This window comes from Gasterosteus aculeatus, chromosome 2, assembly GCF_964276395.1.
Source record: "Gasterosteus aculeatus chromosome 2, fGasAcu3.hap1.1, whole genome shotgun sequence".
In the NCBI taxonomy this organism is placed as follows: domain Eukaryota; kingdom Metazoa; phylum Chordata; class Actinopteri; order Perciformes; family Gasterosteidae; genus Gasterosteus; species Gasterosteus aculeatus.
Genome location: NC_135689.1, coordinates 23,940,394 through 23,949,091, shown reverse-complemented (window position 1 = coordinate 23,949,091; position 8,698 = coordinate 23,940,394). Strand labels below are relative to the sequence as shown.

The 8,698-nt window shown below is 44.6% G+C and overlaps 37 non-coding genes across 37 annotated transcripts; all 37 read right to left on the bottom strand.

The window, feature by feature from the left end:
- Window positions 1-20: 20 nt before the first annotated feature.
- Window positions 21-139, bottom strand: LOC144399535 (5S ribosomal RNA). Its single transcript, XR_013461681.1, has one exon. It is a non-coding gene; the product is annotated as a 5S ribosomal RNA (ribosomal RNA).
- A 117-nt stretch (window positions 140-256) lies between these two features.
- Window positions 257-375, bottom strand: LOC144400825 (5S ribosomal RNA). The gene has a single exon (XR_013462760.1). It is a non-coding gene; the product is annotated as a 5S ribosomal RNA (ribosomal RNA).
- Window positions 376-492: 117 nt separating this feature from the next.
- Window positions 493-611, bottom strand: LOC144404957 (5S ribosomal RNA). Its single transcript, XR_013466899.1, has one exon. It is a non-coding gene; the product is annotated as a 5S ribosomal RNA (ribosomal RNA).
- A 116-nt stretch (window positions 612-727) lies between these two features.
- On the bottom strand, window positions 728-846 carry LOC144396930 (5S ribosomal RNA). The gene has a single exon (XR_013459076.1). It is a non-coding gene; the product is annotated as a 5S ribosomal RNA (ribosomal RNA).
- A 117-nt stretch (window positions 847-963) lies between these two features.
- LOC144404956 (5S ribosomal RNA) lies at window positions 964-1,082 on the bottom strand. The gene has a single exon (XR_013466898.1). It is a non-coding gene; the product is annotated as a 5S ribosomal RNA (ribosomal RNA).
- Window positions 1,083-1,198: 116 nt separating this feature from the next.
- Window positions 1,199-1,317, bottom strand: LOC144399534 (5S ribosomal RNA). The gene has a single exon (XR_013461680.1). It is a non-coding gene; the product is annotated as a 5S ribosomal RNA (ribosomal RNA).
- Window positions 1,318-1,433: 116 nt separating this feature from the next.
- LOC144396929 (5S ribosomal RNA) lies at window positions 1,434-1,552 on the bottom strand. The gene has a single exon (XR_013459075.1). It is a non-coding gene; the product is annotated as a 5S ribosomal RNA (ribosomal RNA).
- A 116-nt stretch (window positions 1,553-1,668) lies between these two features.
- Window positions 1,669-1,787, bottom strand: LOC144399125 (5S ribosomal RNA). The gene has a single exon (XR_013461270.1). It is a non-coding gene; the product is annotated as a 5S ribosomal RNA (ribosomal RNA).
- Window positions 1,788-1,904: 117 nt separating this feature from the next.
- On the bottom strand, window positions 1,905-2,023 carry LOC144404955 (5S ribosomal RNA). Its single transcript, XR_013466897.1, has one exon. It is a non-coding gene; the product is annotated as a 5S ribosomal RNA (ribosomal RNA).
- Window positions 2,024-2,139: 116 nt separating this feature from the next.
- Window positions 2,140-2,258, bottom strand: LOC144398392 (5S ribosomal RNA). The gene has a single exon (XR_013460539.1). It is a non-coding gene; the product is annotated as a 5S ribosomal RNA (ribosomal RNA).
- Window positions 2,259-2,374: 116 nt separating this feature from the next.
- LOC144396928 (5S ribosomal RNA) lies at window positions 2,375-2,493 on the bottom strand. Its single transcript, XR_013459074.1, has one exon. It is a non-coding gene; the product is annotated as a 5S ribosomal RNA (ribosomal RNA).
- A 117-nt stretch (window positions 2,494-2,610) lies between these two features.
- Window positions 2,611-2,729, bottom strand: LOC144400824 (5S ribosomal RNA). The gene has a single exon (XR_013462759.1). It is a non-coding gene; the product is annotated as a 5S ribosomal RNA (ribosomal RNA).
- A 116-nt stretch (window positions 2,730-2,845) lies between these two features.
- On the bottom strand, window positions 2,846-2,964 carry LOC144399503 (5S ribosomal RNA). The gene has a single exon (XR_013461649.1). It is a non-coding gene; the product is annotated as a 5S ribosomal RNA (ribosomal RNA).
- Window positions 2,965-3,080: 116 nt separating this feature from the next.
- Window positions 3,081-3,199, bottom strand: LOC144399533 (5S ribosomal RNA). The gene has a single exon (XR_013461679.1). It is a non-coding gene; the product is annotated as a 5S ribosomal RNA (ribosomal RNA).
- Window positions 3,200-3,315: 116 nt separating this feature from the next.
- LOC144397644 (5S ribosomal RNA) lies at window positions 3,316-3,434 on the bottom strand. The gene has a single exon (XR_013459789.1). It is a non-coding gene; the product is annotated as a 5S ribosomal RNA (ribosomal RNA).
- Window positions 3,435-3,551: 117 nt separating this feature from the next.
- Window positions 3,552-3,670, bottom strand: LOC144404954 (5S ribosomal RNA). The gene has a single exon (XR_013466896.1). It is a non-coding gene; the product is annotated as a 5S ribosomal RNA (ribosomal RNA).
- Window positions 3,671-3,786: 116 nt separating this feature from the next.
- LOC144396927 (5S ribosomal RNA) lies at window positions 3,787-3,905 on the bottom strand. The gene has a single exon (XR_013459073.1). It is a non-coding gene; the product is annotated as a 5S ribosomal RNA (ribosomal RNA).
- A 117-nt stretch (window positions 3,906-4,022) lies between these two features.
- Window positions 4,023-4,141, bottom strand: LOC144404953 (5S ribosomal RNA). Its single transcript, XR_013466895.1, has one exon. It is a non-coding gene; the product is annotated as a 5S ribosomal RNA (ribosomal RNA).
- Window positions 4,142-4,257: 116 nt separating this feature from the next.
- LOC144398409 (5S ribosomal RNA) lies at window positions 4,258-4,376 on the bottom strand. Its single transcript, XR_013460556.1, has one exon. It is a non-coding gene; the product is annotated as a 5S ribosomal RNA (ribosomal RNA).
- Window positions 4,377-4,493: 117 nt separating this feature from the next.
- Window positions 4,494-4,612, bottom strand: LOC144400822 (5S ribosomal RNA). Its single transcript, XR_013462757.1, has one exon. It is a non-coding gene; the product is annotated as a 5S ribosomal RNA (ribosomal RNA).
- Window positions 4,613-4,728: 116 nt separating this feature from the next.
- On the bottom strand, window positions 4,729-4,847 carry LOC144398654 (5S ribosomal RNA). Its single transcript, XR_013460801.1, has one exon. It is a non-coding gene; the product is annotated as a 5S ribosomal RNA (ribosomal RNA).
- A 116-nt stretch (window positions 4,848-4,963) lies between these two features.
- Window positions 4,964-5,082, bottom strand: LOC144399532 (5S ribosomal RNA). Its single transcript, XR_013461678.1, has one exon. It is a non-coding gene; the product is annotated as a 5S ribosomal RNA (ribosomal RNA).
- Window positions 5,083-5,199: 117 nt separating this feature from the next.
- LOC144400821 (5S ribosomal RNA) lies at window positions 5,200-5,318 on the bottom strand. The gene has a single exon (XR_013462756.1). It is a non-coding gene; the product is annotated as a 5S ribosomal RNA (ribosomal RNA).
- Window positions 5,319-5,434: 116 nt separating this feature from the next.
- Window positions 5,435-5,553, bottom strand: LOC144399124 (5S ribosomal RNA). The gene has a single exon (XR_013461269.1). It is a non-coding gene; the product is annotated as a 5S ribosomal RNA (ribosomal RNA).
- A 117-nt stretch (window positions 5,554-5,670) lies between these two features.
- LOC144397049 (5S ribosomal RNA) lies at window positions 5,671-5,789 on the bottom strand. The gene has a single exon (XR_013459193.1). It is a non-coding gene; the product is annotated as a 5S ribosomal RNA (ribosomal RNA).
- A 116-nt stretch (window positions 5,790-5,905) lies between these two features.
- Window positions 5,906-6,024, bottom strand: LOC144399447 (5S ribosomal RNA). Its single transcript, XR_013461592.1, has one exon. It is a non-coding gene; the product is annotated as a 5S ribosomal RNA (ribosomal RNA).
- Window positions 6,025-6,141: 117 nt separating this feature from the next.
- Window positions 6,142-6,260, bottom strand: LOC144398357 (5S ribosomal RNA). Its single transcript, XR_013460504.1, has one exon. It is a non-coding gene; the product is annotated as a 5S ribosomal RNA (ribosomal RNA).
- Window positions 6,261-6,376: 116 nt separating this feature from the next.
- LOC144399409 (5S ribosomal RNA) lies at window positions 6,377-6,495 on the bottom strand. The gene has a single exon (XR_013461554.1). It is a non-coding gene; the product is annotated as a 5S ribosomal RNA (ribosomal RNA).
- Window positions 6,496-6,612: 117 nt separating this feature from the next.
- LOC144404952 (5S ribosomal RNA) lies at window positions 6,613-6,731 on the bottom strand. Its single transcript, XR_013466894.1, has one exon. It is a non-coding gene; the product is annotated as a 5S ribosomal RNA (ribosomal RNA).
- A 116-nt stretch (window positions 6,732-6,847) lies between these two features.
- On the bottom strand, window positions 6,848-6,966 carry LOC144398408 (5S ribosomal RNA). Its single transcript, XR_013460555.1, has one exon. It is a non-coding gene; the product is annotated as a 5S ribosomal RNA (ribosomal RNA).
- Window positions 6,967-7,083: 117 nt separating this feature from the next.
- LOC144400820 (5S ribosomal RNA) lies at window positions 7,084-7,202 on the bottom strand. Its single transcript, XR_013462755.1, has one exon. It is a non-coding gene; the product is annotated as a 5S ribosomal RNA (ribosomal RNA).
- Window positions 7,203-7,318: 116 nt separating this feature from the next.
- On the bottom strand, window positions 7,319-7,437 carry LOC144398653 (5S ribosomal RNA). The gene has a single exon (XR_013460800.1). It is a non-coding gene; the product is annotated as a 5S ribosomal RNA (ribosomal RNA).
- Window positions 7,438-7,553: 116 nt separating this feature from the next.
- On the bottom strand, window positions 7,554-7,672 carry LOC144399531 (5S ribosomal RNA). Its single transcript, XR_013461677.1, has one exon. It is a non-coding gene; the product is annotated as a 5S ribosomal RNA (ribosomal RNA).
- A 117-nt stretch (window positions 7,673-7,789) lies between these two features.
- On the bottom strand, window positions 7,790-7,908 carry LOC144400819 (5S ribosomal RNA). Its single transcript, XR_013462754.1, has one exon. It is a non-coding gene; the product is annotated as a 5S ribosomal RNA (ribosomal RNA).
- Window positions 7,909-8,024: 116 nt separating this feature from the next.
- Window positions 8,025-8,143, bottom strand: LOC144404951 (5S ribosomal RNA). Its single transcript, XR_013466893.1, has one exon. It is a non-coding gene; the product is annotated as a 5S ribosomal RNA (ribosomal RNA).
- Window positions 8,144-8,259: 116 nt separating this feature from the next.
- LOC144398114 (5S ribosomal RNA) lies at window positions 8,260-8,378 on the bottom strand. The gene has a single exon (XR_013460261.1). It is a non-coding gene; the product is annotated as a 5S ribosomal RNA (ribosomal RNA).
- Window positions 8,379-8,494: 116 nt separating this feature from the next.
- Window positions 8,495-8,613, bottom strand: LOC144399123 (5S ribosomal RNA). The gene has a single exon (XR_013461268.1). It is a non-coding gene; the product is annotated as a 5S ribosomal RNA (ribosomal RNA).
- Between the last annotated feature and the right edge of the window lie 85 nt (window positions 8,614-8,698).

Genomic DNA, 8,698 nt, shown 5'->3' with positions numbered 1-8,698 from the left:
TCCAGAGAGAGAAATGAAAAAGCTTACGGCACCTGGGATTCCCAGGCGGGCTTCCATCCAAGTACTAACCAGGCCCTACTCTGCTTAGCTTATGAGATCTGACGAGATCAGGCGGAGCCAGAGAGGTATGGCCGTAAGCAACTGTATGTCCTCTTCCTAATCTTTTAAAATGTGTCAAAGGTTTTGGAGTTTTGATAATGAAAAAGGAGTCACTTTCTAATGCTTTCTCGATTTCTTCCAGAGAGAGAAATGAAAAAGCTTACGGCACCTGGGATTCCCAGGCGGTCTTCCATCCAAGTACTAACCAGGCCCTACTCTGCTTAGCTTCTGAGATCTGACGAGATCAGGCGGAGCCAGAGAGGTATGGCCGTAAGCAACTGTATGTCCTCTACCTAATCTTTTAATATGTGTCAAAGGTTTTGGAGTTTAGATAATGAAAAAGGAGTCACTTTCTAATGCCTTCTCGATTTCTTCCAGAGAGAGAAATGAAAAAGCTTACGGCACCTGGGATTCCCAGGCGGTCTTCCATCCAAGTACTAACCAGGCCCTACTCTGCTTAGCTTCTGAGATCAGACGAGATCAGGCGGAGCCAGAGAGGTATGGCCGTAAGCAACTGTATGTCCTCTACCTAATCTTTTAAAATGTGTCAAAGGTTTTGTAGTTTTGACAATTAAATGGAGTCACTTTCTAAGGCCTTCTCTGTGTCTTTTACAGATCGAAATGAAAAAGCTTACAGCACCTGGGATTCCCAGGCGGTCTTCCATCCAAGTACTAACCAGGCCCTACTCTGCTTAGCTTCTGAGATCAGACGAGATCAGGCGGAGCCAGAGAGGTATGGCCGTAAGCAACTGTATGTCCTCTTCCTAATCTTTTAAAATGTGTCAAAGGTTTTGGAGTTTTGATAATGAAAAAGGAGTCACTTTCTAATGCTTTCTCGATTTCTTCCAGAGAGAGAAATGAAAAAGCTTACGGCACCTGGGATTCCCAGGCGGTCTTCCATCCAAGTACTAACCAGGCCCTACTCTGCTTAGCTTCTGAGATCAGACGAGATCAGGCGGAGCCAGAGAGGTATGGCCGTAAGCAACTGTATGTCCTCTACCTAATCTTTTAAAATGTGTCAAAGGTTTTGTAGTTTTGACAATGAAATGGAGTCACTTTCTAATGTCTTCTCGATTTCTTCCAGAGAGAGAAATGAAAAAGCTTACGGCACCTGGGATTCCCAGGCGGGCTTCCATCCAAGTACTAACCAGGCCCTACTCTGCTTAGCTTATGAGATCTGACGAGATCAGGCGGAGCCAGAGAGGTATGGCCGTAAGCGACTGTACGTCCTCTACCTAATCTTTTAAAATGTGTCAAAGGTTTTGTAGTTTTGACAATTAAATGGAGTCACTTTCTAAGGCCTTCTCTGTGTCTTTTACAGATCGAAATGAAAAAGCTTACAGCACCTGGGATTCCCAGGCGGTCTTCCATCCAAGTACTAACCAGGCCCTACTCTGCTTAGCTTCTGAGATCAGACGAGATCAGGCGGAGCCAGAGAGGTATGGCCGTAAGCAACTGTATGTCCTCTACCTAATCTTTTAAAATGTGTCAAAGGTTTTGTAGTTTTGACAATTAAATGGAGTCACTTTCTAAGGCCTTCTCTGTGTCTTTTACAGATCGAAATGAAAAAGCTTACAGCACATGGGATTCCCAGGCGGTCTTCCATCCAAGTACTAACCAGGCCCTACTCTGCTTAGCTTCTGAGATCAGACGAGATCAGGCGGAGCCAGAGAGGTATGGCCGTAAGCAACTGTATGTCCTCTTCCTAATCTTTTAAAATGTGTCAAAGGTTTTGGAGTTTTGATAATGAAAAAGGAGTCACTTTCTAAGGCCTTCTCGATTTCTTCCAGAGAGAGAAATGAAAAAGCTTACGGCACCTGGGATTCCCAGGCGGTCTTCCATCCAAGTACTAACCAGGCCCTACTCTGCTTAGCTTCTGAGATCAGACGAGATCAGGCGGAGCCAGAGAGGTATGGCCGTAAGCAACTGTATGTCCTCTACCTAATCTTTTAAAATGTGTCAAAGGTTTTGTAGTTTTGACAATGAAATGGAGTCACTTTCTAAGGCCTTCTCTGTGTCTTTTACAGATCGAAATGAAAAAGCTTACAGCACCTGGGATTCCCAGGCGGTCTTCCATCCAAGTACTAACCAGGCCCTACTCTGCTTAGCTTCTGAGATCTGACGAGATCAGGCGGAGCCAGAGAGGTCTGGCCGTAAGCAACTGTATGTCCTCTACCTAATCTTTTAATATGTGTCAAAGGTTTTGTAGTTTTGACAATTAAATGGAGTCACTTTCTAAGGCCTTCTCTGTGTCTTTTACAGATCGAAATGAAAAAGCTTACAGCACCTGGGATTCCCAGGCGGTCTTCCATCCAAGTACTAACCAGGCCCTACTCTGCTTAGCTTCTGAGATCAGACGAGATCAGGCGGAGCCAGAGAGGTATGGCCGTAAGCAACTGTATGTCCTCTTCCTAATCTTTTAAAATGTGTCAAAGGTTTTGGAGTTTTGATAATGAAAAAGGAGTCACTTTCTAATGCCTTCTCGATTTCTTCCAGAGAGAGAAATGAAAAAGCTTACGGCACCTGGGATTCCCAGGCGGTCTTCCATCCAAGTACTAACCAGGCCCTACTCTGCTTAGCTTCTGAGATCTGACGAGATCAGGCGGAGCCAGAGAGGTATGGCCGTAAGCAACTGTATGTCCTCTTCCTAATCTTTTAATATGTGTCAAAGGTTTTGTAGTTTTGACAATTAAATGGAGTCACTTTCTAAGGCCTTCTCTGTGTCTTTTACAGATAGAAATGAAAAAGCTTACAGCACCTGGGATTCCCAGGCTGTCTTCCATCCAAGTACTAACCAGGCCCTACTCTGCTTAGCTTCTGAGATCAGACGAGATCAGGCGGAGCCAGAGAGGTATGGCCGTAAGCAACTGTATGTCCTCTTCCTAATATTTTAAAATGTGTCAAAGGTTTTGGAGTTTTGACAATGAAATGGAGTCACTTTCTAATGTCTTCTCGATTTCTTCCAGAGAGAGAAATGAAAAAGCTTACGGCACCTGGGATTCCCAGGCGGGCTTCCATCCAAGTACTAACCAGGCCCTACTCTGCTTAGCTTATGAGATCTGACGAGATCAGGCGGAGCCAGAGAGGTATGGCCGTAAGCAACTGTATGTCCTCTACCTAATCTTTTAAAATGTGTCAAAGGTTTTGTAGTTTTGACAACTAAATGGAGTCACTTTCTAAGGCCTTCTCTGTGTCTTTTACAGATCGAAATGAAAAAGCTTACAGCACCTGGGATTCCCAGGCGGTCTTCCATCCAAGTACTAACCAGGCCCTACTCTGCTTAGCTTCTGAGATCTGACGAGATCAGGCAGAGCCAGAGAGGTATGGCCGTAAGCAACTGTATGTCCTCTTCCTAATATTTTAAAATGTGTCAAAGGTTTTGGAGTTTAGATAATGAAAAAGGAGTCACTTTCTAATGCCTTCTCGATTTCTTCCAGAGAGAGAAATGAAAAAGCTTACGGCACCTGGGATTCCCAGGCGGTCTTCCATCCAAGTACTAACCAGGCCCTACTCTGCTTAGCTTCTGAGATCAGACGAGATCAGGCGGAGCCAGAGAGGTATGGCCGTAAGCAACTGTATGTCCTCTACCTAATCTTTTAAAATGTGTCAAAGGTTTTGTAGTTTTGACAATTAAATGGAGTCACTTTCTAAGGCCTTCTCTGTGTCTTTTACAGATCGAAATGAAAAAGCTTACAGCACCTGGGATTCCCAGGCGGTCTTCCATCCAAGTACTAACCAGGCCCTACTCTGCTTAGCTTCTGAGATCAGACGAGATCAGGCGGAGCCAGAGAGGTATGGCCGTAAGCAACTGTATGTCCTCTTCCTAATCTTTTAAAATGTGTCAAAGGTTTTGGAGTTTTGATAATGAAAAAGGAGTCACTTTCTAAGGCCTTCTCGATTTCTTCCAGAGAGAGACATGAAAAAGCTTACGGCACCTGGGATTCCCAGGCGGTCTTCCATCCAAGTACTAACCAGGCCCTACTCTGCTTAGCTTCTGAGATCAGACGAGATCAGGCGGAGCCAGAGAGGTATGGCCGTAAGCAACTGTATGTCCTCTACCTAATCTTTTAAAATGTGTCAAAGGTTTTGTAGTTTTGACAATTAAATGGAGTCACTTTCTAAGGCCTTCTCTGTGTCTTTTACAGATCGAAATGAAAAAGCTTACAGCACCTGGGATTCCCAGGCGGTCTTCCATCCAAGTACTAACCAGGCCCTACTCTGCTTAGCTTTTGAGATCAGACGAGATCAGGCGGAGCCAGAGAGGTATGGCCGTAAGCAACTGTATGTCCTCTTCCTAATCTTTTAAAATGTGTCAAAGGTTTTGGAGTTTTGATAATGAAAAAGGAGTCACTTTCTAATGCTTTCTCGATTTCTTCCAGAGAGAGAAATGAAAAAGCTTACGGCACCTGGGATTCCCAGGCGGTCTTCCATCCAAGTACTAACCAGGCCCTACTCTGCTTAGCTTCTGAGATCTGACGAGATCAGGCGGAGCCAGAGAGGTATGGCCGTAAGCAACTGTATGTCCTCTACCTAATCTTTTAATATGTGTCAAAGGTTTTGTAGTTTTGACAATTAAATGGAGTCACTTTCTAAGGCCTTCTCTGTGTCTTTTACAGATAGAAATGAAAAAGCGTACAGCACCTGGGATTCCCAGGCGGTCTTCCATCCAAGTACTAACCAGGCCCTACTCTGCTTAGCTTCTGAGATCAGACGAGATCAGGCGGAGCCAGAGAGGTATGGCCGTAAGCAACTGTATGTCCTCTACCTAATCTTTTAAAATGTGTCAAAGGTTTTGTAGTTTTGACAATGAAATGGAGTCACTTTCTAATGTCTTCTCGATTTCTTCCAGAGAGAGAAATGAAAAAGCTTACGGCACCTGGGATTCCCAGGCGGGCTTCCATCCAAGTACTAACCAGGCCCTACTCTGCTTAGCTTATGAGATCTGACGAGATCAGGCGGAGCCAGAGAGGTATGGCCGTAAGCGACTGTATGTCCTCTTCCTAATCTTTTAAAATGTGTCAAAGGTTTTGGAGTTTTGATAATGAAAAAGGAGTCACTTTCTAATGCTTTCTCGATTTCTTCCAGAGAGAGAAATGAAAAAGCTTACGGCACCTGGGATTCCCAGGCGGTCTTCCATCCAAGTACTAACCAGGCCCTACTCTGCTTAGCTTCTGAGATCTGACGAGATCAGGCGGAGCCAGAGAGGTATGGCCGTAAGCAACTGTATGTCCTCTACCTAATCTTTTAATATGTGTCAAAGGTTTTGTAGTTTTGACAATTAAATGGAGTCACTTTCTAAGGCCTTCTCTGTGTCTTTTACAGATCGAAATGAAAAAGCTTACAGCACATGGGATTCCCAGGCGGTCTTCCATCCAAGTACTAACCAGGCCCTACTCTGCTTAGCTTCTGAGATCAGACGAGATCAGGCGGAGCCAGAGAGGTATGGCCGTAAGCAACTGTATGTCCTCTTCCTAATCTTTTAAAATGTGTCAAAGGTTTTGGAGTTTTGATAATGAAAAAGGAGTCACTTTCTAATGCCTTCTCGATTTCTTCCAGAGAGAGAAATGAAAAAGCTCACGGCACCTGGGATTCCCAGGCGGTCTTCCATCCAAGTACTAACCAGGCCCTACTCTGCTTAGCTTCTGAGATCTGACGAGATCAGGCGGAGCCAGAGAGGTATGGCCGTAAGCAACTGTATGTCCTCTACCTAATCTTTTAATATGTGTCAAAGGTTTTGTAGTTTTGACAATTAAATGGAGTCACTTTCTAAGGCCTTCTCTGTGTCTTTTACAGATCGAAATGAAAAAGCTTACAGCACATGGGATTCCCAGGCGGTCTTCCATCCAAGTACTAACCAGGCCCTACTCTGCTTAGCTTCTGAGATCAGACGAGATCAGGCGGAGCCAGAGAGGTATGGCCATAAGCAACTGTATGTCCTCTTCCTAATCTTTTAAAATGTGTCAAAGGTTTTGGAGTTTTGATAATGAAAAAGGAGTCACTTTCTAATGCCTTCTCGATTTCTTCCAGAGAGAGAAATGAAAAAGCTCACGGCACCTGGGACTCCCAGGCGGTCTTCCATCCAAGTGCTAACCAGGCCCTACTCTGCTTAGCTTCTGAGATCTGACGAGATCAGGCGGAGCCAGAGAGGTATGGCCGTAAGCAACTGTATGTCCTCTACCTAATCTTTTAAAATGTGTCAAAGGTTTTGGAGTTTTGACAATGAAATGGAGTCACTTTCTAAGTTCTTCTCTGTGTCTTTTACAGATCGAAATGAAAAAGCTTACAGCACCTGGGATTCCCAGGCTGTCTTCCATCCAAGTACTAACCAGGCCCTACTCTGCTTAGCTTCTGAGATCTGACGAGATCAGGCGGAGCCAGAGAGGTATGGCCGTAAGCAACTGTATGTACTCTTCCTAATATTTTAAAATGTGTCAAAGGTTTTGGAGTTTAGATAATGAAAAAGGAGTCACTTTCTAATGCCTTCTCGATTTCTTCCAGAGAGAGAAATGAAAAAGCTTACGGCACCTGGGATTCCCAGGCGGTCTTCCATCCAAGTACTAACCAGGCCCTACTCTGCTTAGCTTCTGAGATCAGACGAGATCAGGCGGAGCCAGAGAGGTATGGCCGTAAGCAACTGTATGTCCTCTACCTAATCTTTTAAAATGTGTCAAAGGTTTTGTAGTTTTGACAATTAAATGGAGTCACTTTCTAAGGCCTTCTCTGTGTCTTTTACAGATCGAAATGAAAAAGCTTACAGCACCTGGGATTCCCAGGCGGTCTTCCATCCAAGTACTAACCAGGCCCTACTCTGCTTAGCTTTTGAGATCAGACGAGATCAGGCGGAGCCAGAGAGGTATGGCCGTAAGCAACTGTATGTCCTCTTCCTAATCTTTTAAAATGTGTCAAAGGTTTTGGAGTTTTGATAATGAAAAAGGAGTCACTTTCTAATGCTTTCTCGATTTCTTCCAGAGAGAGAAATGAAAAAGCTTACGGCACCTGGGATTCCCAGGCGGTCTTCCATCCAAGTACTAACCAGGCCCTACTCTGCTTAGCTTCTGAGATCTGACGAGATCAGGCGGAGCCAGAGAGGTATGGCCGTAAGCAACTGTATGTCCTCTACCTAATCTTTTAATATGTGTCAAAGGTTTTGTAGTTTTGACAATTAAATGGAGTCACTTTCTAAGGCCTTCTCTGTGTCTTTTACAGATAGAAATGAAAAAGCGTACAGCACCTGGGATTCCCAGGCGGTCTTCCATCCAAGTACTAACCAGGCCCTACTCTGCTTAGCTTCTGAGATCAGACGAGATCAGGCGGAGCCAGAGAGGTATGGCCGTAAGCAACTGTATGTCCTCTACCTAATCTTTTAAAATGTGTCAAAGGTTTTGTAGTTTTGACAATGAAATGGAGTCACTTTCTAATGTCTTCTCGATTTCTTCCAGAGAGAGAAATGAAAAAGCTTACGGCACCTGGGATTCCCAGGCGGGCTTCCATCCAAGTACTAACCAGGCCCTACTCTGCTTAGCTTATGAGATCTGACGAGATCAGGCGGAGCCAGAGAGGTATGGCCGTAAGCGACTGTATGTCCTCTTCCTAATCTTTTAAAATGTGTCAAAGGTTTTGGAGTTTTGATAATGAAAAAGGAGTCACTTTCTAATGCTTTCTCGATTTCTTCCAGAGAGAGAAATGAAAAAGCTTACGGCACCTGGGATTCCCAGGCGGTCTTCCATCCAAGTACTAACCAGGCCCTACTCTGCTTAGCTTCTGAGATCTGACGAGATCAGGCGGAGCCAGAGAGGTATGGCCGTAAGCAACTGTATGTCCTCTACCTAATCTTTTAATATGTGTCAAAGGTTTTGTAGTTTTGACAATTAAATGGAGTCACTTTCTAAGGCCTTCTCTGTGTCTTTTACAGATAGAAATGAAAAAGCTTACGGCACCTGGGATTCCCAGGCGGTCTTCCATCCAAGTACTAACCAGGCCCTACTCTGCTTAGCTTCTGAGATCAGACGAGATCAGGCGGAGCCAGAGAGGTATGGCCGTAAGCAACTGTATGTCCTCTACCTAATCTTTTAAAATGTGTCAAAGGTTTTGTAGTTTTGACAATGAAATGGAGTCACTTTCTAATGTCTTCTCGATTTCTTCCAGAGAGAGAAATGAAAAAGCTTACGGCACCTGGGATTCCCAGGCGGGCTTCCATCCAAGTACTAACCAGGCCCTACTCTGCTTAGCTTCTGAGATCAGACGAGATCAGGCGGAGCCAGAGAGGTATGGCCGTAAGCAACTGTATGTCCTCTACCTAATCTTTTAAAATGTGTCAAAGGTTTTGTAGTTTTGACAATTAAATGGAGTCACTTTCTAAGGCCTTCTCTGTGTCTTTTACAGATCGAAATGAAAAAGCTTACAGCACATGGGATTCCCAGGCGGTCTTCCATCCAAGTACTAACCAGGCCCTACTCTGCTTAGCTTCTGAGATCAGACGAGATCAGGCGGAGCCAGAGAGGTATGGCCGTAAGCAACTGTATGTCCTCTTCCTAATCTTTTAAAATGTGTCAAAGGTTTTGGAGTTTTGATAATGAAAATGGAGTCACTTTCTAAGGCC